This window comes from Solanum pennellii, chromosome 6, assembly GCF_001406875.1.
Source record: "Solanum pennellii chromosome 6, SPENNV200".
Taxonomy (NCBI): Eukaryota; Viridiplantae; Streptophyta; class Magnoliopsida; order Solanales; family Solanaceae; genus Solanum; species Solanum pennellii.
Window position 1 is genome coordinate 24,189,563 of NC_028642.1, and position 13,845 is coordinate 24,203,407.

Below are 13,845 nucleotides of genomic sequence, written 5' to 3' on the forward strand. Positions count from 1 at the left end.
GAATAAGTATCCACTCCTTTGAATAGATGATTTGTTTGACCAACTCCAATGGTCTAGTTTCTTCTCGAAGATTGATCTTTGTTCAGGGTACCATCAGCTTAGAGATAGGGATGAAGATATTCTTAAGACAGTGTCTCGTACCAGTTATGATCACTATGAGTTCCTCGTGATGTCATTTGGTCTCACTAATGCACCTGCTGCATTTATGGACCTCATGAACAGACTTTTCCGTGAATACATTTACTGCTTCGTCATAGTATTTATTTATGACATTCTCATCTATTCTAAGACCAAGGAAGAGCATGAACAACAATTGAGACTAACCTTGCAGGTACATAGACAACATAAGTTGTATGAAAAATTCAGCAAATGTGAATTCTGGCTCAGATAGGTGACCTTCCTGGGTCATGTAGTGTCCGATAAAGGTTTGGAGATATATTCCAGGAAGATTGAGGCTATTAAGAACTGGACAATAATTCTTACTCCCACCGATATCCATAGCTTCTTTGGATCGTCTTGTTACTATCGTAGGTTCGTGGAGGATTTTTCTTCCATTTCTGCCCCATTCACCACCTTGACCAAGAAGAAAGTCAAGTTTGATTGGGCGGAGACTTTTGTAAAGAGATTCCAAGAGCTCAAGGACAGACTCACTTCAGCCCCGGTTCTTACCTTACCTAAGTGTGGTAAGAATTACACTTAATATTGTGATGCATCTAGAGTTTGTTTGGGTTCTGTTCTTATGCAGGGTGGTAAGGTGATAGCCTATGGTCCAGACAGCTCAAGGTGCATGAGAAGAACTATCAAACTCATGACTTAGAGTTGGCAGCGGTGTTTTTAACAATAAAGCTGTGGAGGAACTACTTGTATGGAGTACATGTGGATGTGTTCACATACCACAAGATTCTCCAGTACGTGTTTACACAGAAGGAGTTAAATCTACATCAGCGAAGATGGTTGGGGCTGTTGAAGGACTATGACATGAATGTCTACTACCATCCAGGTAAGGCTAATATTGTAGCTGATGCTTTGAGTAGCATGAGCATGGCAAGTACATCCCACTTTGAGGATGAGAAGAAGGAGTTCGTGAAAGATATACACAAGACTGGCTAGACTGGGTATGCGGTTAGTTGACTCTACTTGTGGGGGCGTTTCAGTTCATCCTAGTTCTAAATCATCCTTAGTAGTTGAAGTCAAGGAGGGTCAACATCTTGATGTTTTGTTGATGGACCTGAAGGACTCAATGTTGGTTTAGATGAATGAGTGTTTTTCTTTGGTAGATGACGGCATACTTAGGTACCAGGATAGGCTGTGTGTACCAGATGTTGATGATTTGGGGACCAGGATCATTATAGAGGCCCATGGTTCCAGATATTCCATACATCCAGGTTCCACCAAGATGTATCATGATCTTAAGTAGATCTATTGGTGGGACGGTATGAAGAAGGACATTGCAGAATATGTAGCCAAGTGTCCTAATTGTCAATAGGTTAAGGCAGAACATCTTAAGTCTGGCGCTCTGACTCGGATTATCGAGATTCCGACTTGGAAGTGGGAAGCCATTAATATGGACTTCGTGGTTGGTCTTCCAAAGACTAGGAAGCAGCATGACTACATATGGGTTATTGTGGACAGAATGACTAAGTCTGGCCACTTTATTCCTATGAAGTCTACTTACAGGGCGGATGACTATGAAAGACTCTACATTGATGAGATTGTGAGATGGCATGGTATTCCTTTGTCTATCATTTCAAATAGAGGATCTCAGTTCATTTCGCAATTCTGAAGATCTTTCCAAATTAGTTTAGGCACGCACGTGAAGGTTAGTACTGCCTTTCACCCTCAGACTGATAGGCAGGATGAGCGCACCATTAAGACATCGGAGGACATGTTGAGGGCATGCGTGATTGACTTTAGAGGTAGTTCGGACGACCATTTTCCTTTGATAGATTTCTCGTATAATAACAACTATCACTCCAGCATTCGAATGGCACCATTTGAGGCGTTGTATGGTACGAGTTGTATGTATCCAGTTGGGTGGTTCTATGTTTGAGAGTCATCCATTTTGGGTCCAGAGATCATTCGCAAGGCCTTGGAGAAGGTCAGAGTAGTTAGAGACAAGTTTCTAGTGCTTACAGTCGGCAGAAGTCATTTGCAGATAACAGGAAGTGGACCCTAGAGTTTGATGTTGGTGACCATGTCTATTTAAAGATATCACCTCTGAAAGGGGTAATGAGGTTTGGCAGGAAGGGGAAGTTGAGTCCGAGGTATGTTGGACCATATGAGCTCCTATAACATGTGGATAATGTGTCCTATGAGTTGGCATTGTTGCGGAGCTAGCTTCCATTCATCGAGTCTTTCATGTGTCCATGATAAAGAAGTGCGTGAGTGATCCCGCATCGATTCCACCTGTTGAAGGTTTGGGGGTTGATTAAGACTTGTCCTATGAGGAGAGACCTGTTGAGATTCTAGACAGAGAGGTGAGGCGGCTGAGAAACAAGGAGGTATCAACAGTGAAGGAATCGTGGATGAACCATCTTATTGAGGGTGCTACTTGGGAGGCCGAGGACGATATGAGATCCCGCTATCCCTATCTGTTCATCTCTTGAGGTTAGACTCCCTACTCTAAAGTCTAAGTTTCCTTATCTCTCCTTTCTTTGTTGATATTGCTTGATTGTGAGTAGTAATTATGATATGATCAATTTGGCATTACGCAAAATAATTAGTAGTGTCATTCGGGGTCGAATGTTCCTAAGGGAGGGATAATGTACCAACCCTAAAAATGTATAAGATAAGTAATGATTAATGTGTCTAGAATGCCTACGATTAGACCGGGTTCACATGGATTGATACACGTAGAACCAGACCTCTGAAACCTTGCAACAGCCAAGCCAACTAACTTGAGGAGTTAGATGAGGTAGGAAATGTTGGCTCCATCCATGTAGGGCTCCCATGTATGAGATTTGCCGGAATGAGTCTTTACCGGACTTAAAAAGAAAGAATATTAAGTTTGGAGGGTCTTAGGGTAAAATAAAAAAATTTCCAGGCTAAGGATAGTATCGTAATTACCCTAAATATGTGATTAATTATTTAATTAATATGGTGGTTGGGCATTTTTTGTAGTGAGGGCCGAAATTTCCCATTAAGCAAAATCTTGCTCCACCGGGGTTTACACCTAGATGGGAGCAATGATTAAATTTATCTTAATTAATTTGGTAGATTGATTTCATTAATTAAAAATTAATTGTTGATGTAAGAAAATATGAGAATCAGATTTTTATTAATTGATTATTAATGAGTAATTAATTTGACTAAGTATTGCCAACAAGTCCTAGTTCTAAGGGGACACTACCTCACACTTCACTCTTTCACACTTATCCATCTACCTCTCACATCTGTTTTCACGTTTTCTCTGATAAAAAATAAGCAACAGGAATCAGAAATAACAACAAAAGTTCTTCACACTTGAAGAATTTATAAAAATACAAACGACAAAAACAATCCATCAAAGTAAAGCTAAACGTGACATTCTCGACGGGTAAGGTGGGAGTTTCTGTGTTGGACGTTGGGTTGGTGGTGATTCTGGGCAGCAACTTTGAGTGTTGACCAACACCAAGAACAGGGATGGGTTTTATCTCTTGGAATCCTTCCTCCAATAGAAATTTCTTTCAAAAAATTAAACATATGAAACTAGGGGTGTCCCCTTTATTGTCAAATTCCTTGTCCCTAGTCTCCTTGCGATTTCAACAAAAATTAGGTTAGAAATCATGTTGTTGGTATGGTTGCTGGTATCTAAGTGTGAAATATGATGTTCTTTGTTATTTTGTGTTTGGAAACAACAATCATGTTCAATGATGTCAAGCGAAAAATGATGTGCTGGAATGTGTAAAATCTTTGTTGTTGTTCTCCGTTTTGAAGCTTTAAAATGTCTTATTTTATGATTGGAATTAAGGTACATAAGATGTGTAATTTGTAATGTTTAAATGATATTTAAGGTGGCTGATCATAAGTGGAAATATATAAGCTAAAACAACAATGAATCTACACTTAGAAACGCGTTAAACAAATTGTGAAAATGCCACAAAACGAATGTATAAATGTTGTTAAATCAAGGCTAGAAAATTTAGTCAAATTTCCAGCACTTGGTGATGGAGTTTGGTCCATAACACTTGAGGCTTGAAAAGTTTAAAATAAATTTAAAACATGTAAGGTCAGTGGGGATTCAACCCAAGACCTCACTACATGAAAGCTGGAAAAAAAATGAGAAGTGTGGGATTGCAACCCACAACCTCTCGGCCAAACAAGAGAGTAAAGAGAAATTTTTAAATAATAAAAATAATTAGAGGAGTGGGATTCGAACCCACCACCTCTGGGAAGAATGAGAAGGTAAGGAGAAAATGTAAGTTAAAATAAGGTGAGGCTGTGGGGATTCAAACTCAAAACCTCTTGAATGGATAAGAGAGTCAGGAGAAAAATAAAGGAGAAAATAAAATGTGGATAGTAGAGATTGAACCCACAACCTCTTGTATGGATGAGACAGTTAGGAGAAAAATAAAGGAGAAAATAAATGTGGATAGTGGGGATTGAACCCACGACCTCTTGGATAGGTGAGAAAGTTAGGAGATACTTTAAAAGAAAAATAATGAGCTTGTGGGGGATTGAACCCACAACCTCCTTGCCATAAAACGAAAAAGGGTAGGAGAACAAGAAAGAAATATTATGGGGTTGATGGGAATGGAACTAGGGTCTCCCAAATCTAAAAAATGCAATTATCATGTTTTATATAAGATTAAGTGTTGTTCAAGGGATTCAAAATAAGGTTCCCTTGCCCAATTCTGTACTGACAAGTCATGCGTAATTAAATATTAATGAATGCTGCCTCTAAAGATCAAAATCAATATCTTGGCATATCTACAAGATGTATTAGTCTTGTACCACATAATACTGTGTAAACATTGAATCACTTAGACAAACTATTAATGAAGCCTCATGGCTTGTTTGTGTTTACTCATAAGTCTATCATAAGTTTAAAAGTAAGTGAACCTAAGATGTATATGATGAAATGATGTAAAACCTAGAAGGGGTTAAGTAAGAGTGTGAAACACACTAAATGGCCATGTGCATTGGCATATGATGAAATGAACATTCATGTAAAGGGATGAGTAATTATGAAGAGCAATTGTGCTACAGTTAAGGAATGTGGTGACAACATGATAAGAGGCTAATGTGAAAGATGAGAGCGATCTCAAATGAGCCTAAGTAAATGTTACCAAAACGTATTCACCTATGAGAGTGTAAAGTTAATAGAGAGAGTAGTCTCTATAACACTCTAATGAATGTATTGAAGTTAATGCATACTTAATACTTATGATGAGATGAGAAATCATCTAATGAGCTATGATGTTCTCATTCTAGAAGCCAGCTTCCATGATGTATGAGTTGAATGTAATGGAACTTTATACTGAGCAGCGGTAGGCTAGCTATGAGCGGTGATTCCTTCTTTCGGGAAGGGAGGAGGTTCACGTAACTCTCATTAGATGAGACTATCAGGAAAGTCGGGTATTATATCTCCTAGTATTTGAACCTATACTACCAGTATAGGGATCTAGCGGGGTTCAATTCCCATGTACGCTAGCATGTTATGGGTCACTTTGGCCAGTGATTCTATCTCTTTTTAGTGTGGGGGAAACACTGGATTTCATGATGCTCACATGATCTATGTCGGTTAATGTTAAAGTTCCAGGCCAGTCTCAAATGATGCACATAATGAAAAGAACGATACCAAAGGTGTAAGGTTAGGATAATCAAGAGGTGAGCTAGACTTAAGTGATGAAGCTAGGTTATCCTTGATCATTGCACAGCAAACCCGATAAGAGTCTTATACTACATCCTAGGTATGACTGGTGATTACAAGCAGACTCTGTGTTTACTAAAGAAAGCTCCCTAGTTGAGGTCCCATATGTTGAGCCCTCATTTTGGGAAGTCTTAATGTCAAGTCAATGATTCCAAGGTTCATGGCATATAAAATAATGATATGAACTAAGGGATATGATATGTGAAATATATTATTTGTTGTTTGCAAAATGATAAATTTGATGATGCATGTTACACTCATGGCATGACTTTCCTAATCCAAATTTTTGCAAGTCCATTGACTTTCCTAATCAAAATTATGCAAGTCCACTAACTCGACTTTCCATAAATCATGTTGTTAAGAAAGAGTGATTCTTACTCATGCATGTCCTTTGTGTTTTCTTGCATATGCCCATAATTAGTACAAGTGTGTACTAATTCCATATAATTATCTATTTTTAGGTGGAGGCATAGGTGGAGGCTAGATCGTACAGTACAATGTTACATCTATCCTTACGTCGAGCTTTCATCCGGACATGGTAGTCCCTCATGCTTTCGAGGTTGTCTATTGTTATTATCTAGATTAGATGTAGGCCTTAGTTAGTGGAACATGTTCCACTAGTGTTTCATTTCCCACTTCATTTTAGATTTTGTATTGGTGATGTTTTGGCAAGTACACATTTAATGCAGCTATGAACTATTTCTTTCATTTGATGATCGTAATGTTAGATAGTTGATTATGAACATTAATGAGTTTAAGTAGAATGTCTTATACGAATGTTAAATAACAAAAAGTTCAAATTATCCGCAAAAATTAACCTAGAAGAAGTAAAGATGATGTATGTAGGCTTGTCTGCGACCTCTGAGAGGTCAACGACAACGGTCTCGTCTGGGCTCTAGATTCCGGTCGTGACACTCAACAGGAAGATAGACTTATAATTACCCATACACTTCTTAAGCATGGAAACATGGAAAACCAAATGAATTGAAGACAATTCACAAGGCAATATAAACTCATATGCAACCTTACCAACCCTTTGCAAGATTTCATAGGAACCCACATAACGAGGACTTAACTTCCCTTTCTTGTAAAATCTGACCACCCCTTTCATGGGCGAAATTTTTAAATACACCTTATCTCCTTCTTCAAACTCTAATTCCCTTCTCCTATGATCAGCGTAAGACCTTTGAAATCAATTATACAAGCTCGAAGCATATCCTGAAGGGTTTGAATAGTACGCTCCGCTTGACAATCCGTTTGAGGATGAAAAGTGGTGCTTAGATTCATCTTAGAACCTAAACCTCTTAGGAGTGACCTCCAAAACCTAGATGTGAAATGTGAACCCCTATCTGATATGATGGATAATAGAATACCATGGCGATACACAATCTCATCTATGAAAATCCATGCATAATCTTCCGCCGAATAGGCAGACTTGACGGGAATAAAATAAAAGGATTTGGTCAACCTATCCACAACCACCCATATAGAGTAATATTGCTTTTGTGTCCGAGGAAAACCTACCACAAAATCCATGTTGATATCTTCCCACTTCCAAGGAGGAACTTGGATTTCTTGAAGCAAACCACCTGTCTTTTTGTTTTCGGGTTTCACTTGTTGGCAGTTTGGACACTTTGCTACAATTTCTGCTATGTTCTTTTTCAAAACATACAACAAAAACACTTCCCTAAGATCATGGTACATCTTTGTCAAACTTGGATGAATGGAGTAACGGGACCCATGAGGTTCTTGAAGAATCCGATTCCTCAAGCTATCTACATTGGGAACACATAACCTTTCTTGATACCTCAAGAGACCATACCTCCTAAGGAGAATGACTCATTAAGCTTGCCAAAAACCGACTCCTTCAACTCTATCAATGGTTGATCAAGGTGTTGTTTGGACTTCATCTCAACCACTAATGATTAATAAAAGTTATGATAGATCATAAAACCACCATTTGGAGACTCTTTCAACCTAACACCCAATGTATCCAAACTATGAAAATATTTCACTAGGTCTTTCTTTGCTTCCTCTACATAAGATACTCTACCCATGGTCATACTACTTAGAGCATCCGCAACTACATTGGACTTGAGGGGTTGATAGAGAACACTCATGTCATAATCTTTCAACAATTCCAACCACCTTATTTGTCTGAGATTAAACTCCTTTTGAGTAAACATATATTGTAGATTTTTGTGGTCGGTCTACACATAAACATGGACACCATAAAAATAATGCCTACATGTCTTCAAGGCAACTACTACGGACACTAACTCAAGATCATGAGTCGGACAATTTTTCTCATGCACCTTAAGTTGTATGGAAGCGTAGGCTACTACATTCCCATGTTGCATAAGAGCACACCTTGAACCCACTCGGGATGAATAACAATATATAATAAAACCCTTGGTACCCTCTGGTAAAGTCAACACCGAAGCGAAAGTAAGCCTATATTTAAATATTTGTTGCTTCTGTCACATGCCTTCGACCATTCAAATTTCTTACTCTTTTGGGTCAATGAAGTGAAGGCAGATGCAATGGACGCACAACCATCCACAAACCTCCAATAATAACCAGGTAGACCCAAGAAACTCCTAATGTCGCTTCAAGTCAATGGTCTAGGCCAATACTTGACCGCCTCGATTTTCTTTAGATCAACCACAACTCTCTCACTAGATATGATATGACCAAGTAACTCCACTGACCTCAAACAAAACTCACATTTTTTATACTTGGCAAATAATTTGTTCTCCTTAAGCACTTGTAACACCATCCTCAAATGGTCTATGTAATCACCCTTATTTTTCGAATATACAAAGATATCATCAATGAAGACAATGACAAATGGATCTAGGTATGTTCAAAACACCCTATTCGTGAGATCCATAAATGTCTCCGGAGCATAAATGAGACAAAAGGACATTACTAAGAACTCATAGTCACCATATCTAGTCCAAAATGCCGTTTTTGGTATATGCTCACCTCTCACCCTATGTTGGTGATACCCCGATCTCAACTCAATCTTAGAAAAGTCTCTTGCCCCTTGGAGTTGATCAGACAAGCCATCAATCAAAGGGAGAGGATACTTGTTCTTAATAGAGACTTCATTGAGTTGGTGATAATCAATGCACATTCTAAGGGAACCATCCTTCTTCTTTAGAAACAAAACCGGAGGACCACATTGAGAAATACTAGTTCAAATGAAGCCTTTGCCTAGAAAATCTTTGGGTTGAGTCTTCAACACTTACGATTCGGCGAGAGCTATCCAATAAAGAGGAATTGAAATTGGATTTGTATTCAGTAATGAATCGATACCAAAATAAATTTTCTATATGGGAAGAATACCGGGAAGATCATTAGGAAAGACCTCAGGTAATTCCCTCAATATATTGACCGACTCAATAGAAAGAACTTCGGAGTCTAAACGTTGAACTCTTACTATATGGTATAAACACCCTTTAGATATCATCCTACAAGCTTTCAAAAAAGAAATGATACGTTCTCTAGGAATAGAATTTCAACCCTTCCACTCTAAAACAGGCTCATTTGGAAAGTTAAACTTCACCACCATTGTTCTACAATCTATAGAGGCAAAGAAAACATGCAACAAATCCATTCCCAATATGACATCAAAATAAAGCATATCAAGTGCTACTAGTTCAACATAAATAACTCTATTGGGCAACATTATCGGATAATTTCTATATACCCTCTTTGCAACAACCAACTCACCAACCAGGGTAGACACTATAAAAGGTTCATTTGAAGTATCGGGTAAAAGGTCAAACTTTATAGCTATTAGAGGAGTAAAAAAATGATAATGTATAACCCGAACCAAGTAAAGTATATACATCAACAAAGAATACTTTCAACATGTTGGTCACCACATTGGGAGAAGTCTGTTGCTTACCTCTGGAGCAGAGAGCGTAGAAGCGATTCTTCCTCGGAGCATCACTAGAACACTTGATTGAGCTTGACCACTACCCTTGTCTTGACCCTTCACATTAGGGAAATATCTGACCTTGTGGCCACTCTTTCCACAACCAAAACAATTATTCGTTCCCTTAAGGCAATCACCATAATGTTTCTTGACACACCTTTCACAAGTTGGCTTTTTGGTTAGTGAACTAGTATGTTCCCTTTTTAGGCTTAGGGTTAGACACCTATCATACCTAGTGTGAGGAAACTTGGAAGTAACTTGATTAGAAACTCTTTTCTTGAACCTAGGCTTGTCTTGGATATCAAGCCTACCCTTTGTAGAACAACCATCAAAAGACTTTTCCCTCTTGGCATCTCTACTCTTCCTCTTAGAACTTGCCTCTTTCACTTGTTGAGCATGAAACATGAGACGATAAATGTTCATATTTTCATGTATCATAGCCAAATGACACTCTTCTTGCAAGTCATCCGACACTCCCTTCACAAATTTGTTCATTTCATCTTTATGATCGGAAACAAAATAAAAAACATATATTGACATTTCAGTGAATTTTAAGAAGTATACAAGCACACTCATACCTCCATGATGAAGATTGATGAACTCAACAACTTTAGCTTCCCGCTTCTCCCTAGGGAAGAATCTATCATGAAAAGTCTTCTTGAAAACTTCCCAAGTCACTAGTGCACCCCTTAACGATCTATTGTCCCTCCATTGGACATACCAAGTTTTGTCCACACCTTTGAGTTGATAAGTGTCTAACTCGGCCTTCTCACTAGTAGTTAACCCCATAGAAAAGAGAATCTTTTAGATTTCATCAATGAACTCTTGAGGGTCTTCTTCAACCTTAGAGCCATAGAAAGTACGGGGATTCATCCTAATGAAATTCCTCAAATGAGAGGTCATGGTAACAACTTTGTTGGTTTGCTTGGGGTACAACCTCCCGATTAGCTTAGGTCATCATGGCTTGAGCTTGGGTAGTAGCGGCTTCTGCTTGGGTAGTAATGTCTTGGGACATTTAGAAAAGAGCAGCCCTTATGGCACCATTCATCAAAGGAGGAGGATCTACTAGAGCTTGGTCATCATTAGTTTCTTCTTCAATAAGAGGAACTTGATCACTAAGGGGAGGAACTCCCGCATTGGTCATCTCTTCTTTAAGTCTTCGTGTCACGTTCCTTCGAGTATTAATTGCCTATAATCACAATAAAATCATTAGATGTTAAAATCACACAGAGCTAATTTCTAGAGGTACAATATTGGACTTCCAAGAAAGTGTGAGTTTCCTAAGCATCACATAGATTCCTTTCCATAAGTGTGGAGCGCTTCACAATTATGATTATGAATCTACATAGACGTCGTTGAGAGATACATCGACTCAAAGATATTCAACCTCATGCTATGATACAAAGTTTGTCACATCCGGGGAGCACCCCCTAGATGTACTCGGCGGTAGCATCCTCTTTGAGGACAAAGACTAGACTCTTAGCTTAGATTATTACATTCATAGGTCAAATAAGCAGAAATTTAATTCTTTTTACTACTTCTACATTAAGATTACATAGACCTCTACATACACATAGTATACTTATAGAAAGTATACATAAACCCTTCGTAAATGAAGATTACTTAGTCTTCTACTTTTACTGCACATACATATACAGAATATAACACAGTCTCAAATAGACCTCTCATCTCATAACCGTCTAACACGAGTATAAAAATATGGGCCTAGCCCATACATCAAAGTGATAATGCCTCATTTAGGCGATACAATGTTTTGTACTAAATTGAAAAGGAAAGAACATAAGAGTATTAAAACAAAACAACTTCATAATCTTGATATTGGCATTGTCCTCGGAAAGTGAAGATCTACCCAACTTTGATGAATGAGAATTTTCAAGCCTTTTTCAAAGTCATCTCAAAGCCCTTCAACAACTGAAACCTAAAATATTGGGGAAAATCAAGAAATGGGGTTAGTACACCAGTTATACTAAGTATGAGACCATATGCACATATAATATCGAATGATTCCAAAAAGAGACATTTCATTAAGTATGCAATTTACTTTGAAAAGCTTTATGCATATTCAATAAGACCATACCAATCAATAAGACAGTATATCAAAACACCAACGCTAAGTCTAGTCAAGTCAACATGCATATCATATAATTGAACCCATACCAAAGAAACTCTATCATCATGTTATAGTAACCATAAGCATGAATAAGAGTTCATTACAACCTAACCAAAGCAAGACCATTACTCATGACCCCCTTTATATCCACCAGTGCAATAACTAATAAAAGACCCATAACCTTACTTAATGAAGTAAACCTATCAAGAAACATAACTAATGTCCAACCTCTCATGACATAAAATTAAGAGTATATAATATCATACTTTAGGAATAGAGATCAAGTACATGTTCATAACAGGAAAAAAAACATCACATAGTTTCATTAACATATAAGATCATCATGTACGTATCAATTTCATTTATAAGCATATACATACATAAGAACATCCTCCTAAGACTTCCCTTATGGCTAACTAGTGCAATGTATAGGTAGATTTTGATACCCCTATCTAGACTAAGTTAAACCCCTTAGCCCATCTTAGTTAGAGTTCATTCCTTTAATTCATTTTACCTTTTTTGTAAAATATTTCCTTAACCAATATAGACCACATGATCTAATGTGGAATCCAGTGTCATGAAACCCTAAACCGAAAGAAGGACGACTACTTGCTAAAGTAGTACCGAAACATGAACATAGCAACTACGTGGATCCACTAACTAGTATTCCTATGGGGGAAACATAGTTTAAGAACTAGGAGATATAGTTGGGATCCTCTTTATTCTACATGAATTATGATCTCCTATCTCAAGATTAGAATATTGATCCTACGTTCCCTATGTGGGAAGGGATACTTCTCACTCTAGTTCACTCGGTGCTAAGCTAGAGTCCCTTTTGAAATGTCTTTAATACATTTATTTATCATCATAACTTAATATAGGTCACAGGGTCTAACCCTTCTATAAACATCATCATCATAGCTCAATAAGAATTGCATGAGTATTGTCCTTTCATTACAATTCATATAGTTGAGGTTTACACATTAACATATTCACATCCTGATAAGGCACATTGGTAAGTTATCACAATCCTTATAACATTTACATATTAGCCAACACCTTAAAAACCATAGTCAACTTATTTCAACTCAACATCATGCCAACCCTATCAATCCTAATACAAGGCATACTTCAATACAACATCATCGCTTAGCCACAAGTAACCATAATTGAAGTAAAGAGTAGGGATCATAAGACTTACAAAGTCTTCTTCATAATCCATCATCAAGGTCTTACCATAAACACTTATATCAACCCAACAAGGGTATAATATCATCAAATATCTATAAGAAAAAACATGTCACAGTCCATCACTAGTTCATATCCGAAGACAATAGACTTAGGTCGAATCCATAATAAACTTCAATTGCTCAAGAACTAGCATGAAAGGATTAAAATAATCTTGATATATTCATAATTTACACAATATCATCATCAAGTAGAGCTACAACCAATAACTAGTTCAATTGAACCAACATTACACAATCTATATCAAGATCACAACCTAGGGATAAGGGGAATTGGTCATATTCTAGAAAGTAGACCTATCCATCAATAAATAGCATAATTGAGTTAAATTAAATGTTAATATATTCATAATATCCAAGATAAATCATAAACAAATCAATTCAAAAGATCAATTTTGAGATTGGAAAAGACCCACTTGAAAACTCAACTTTTGAAATAAATTTGATGGAATCCTTTGTGGAAAGAGGTCTCAAAGGTGAAAGAAAAATCTCATATCTTATTGTTTAATAAAGATTGATGAGAAACTTGATCCTTTGCAGCCCTTGAACCCACCTCTAGCTTGGTCTTCAATGGCGTTTTCTTTGGGATAGAGAAAGAAGAGAGAAGGAAGATAATTTTGGTTTGTGAATTATGAGAGCTTAGGTTAGTCTAATTAGGTTAGGGTCTTTA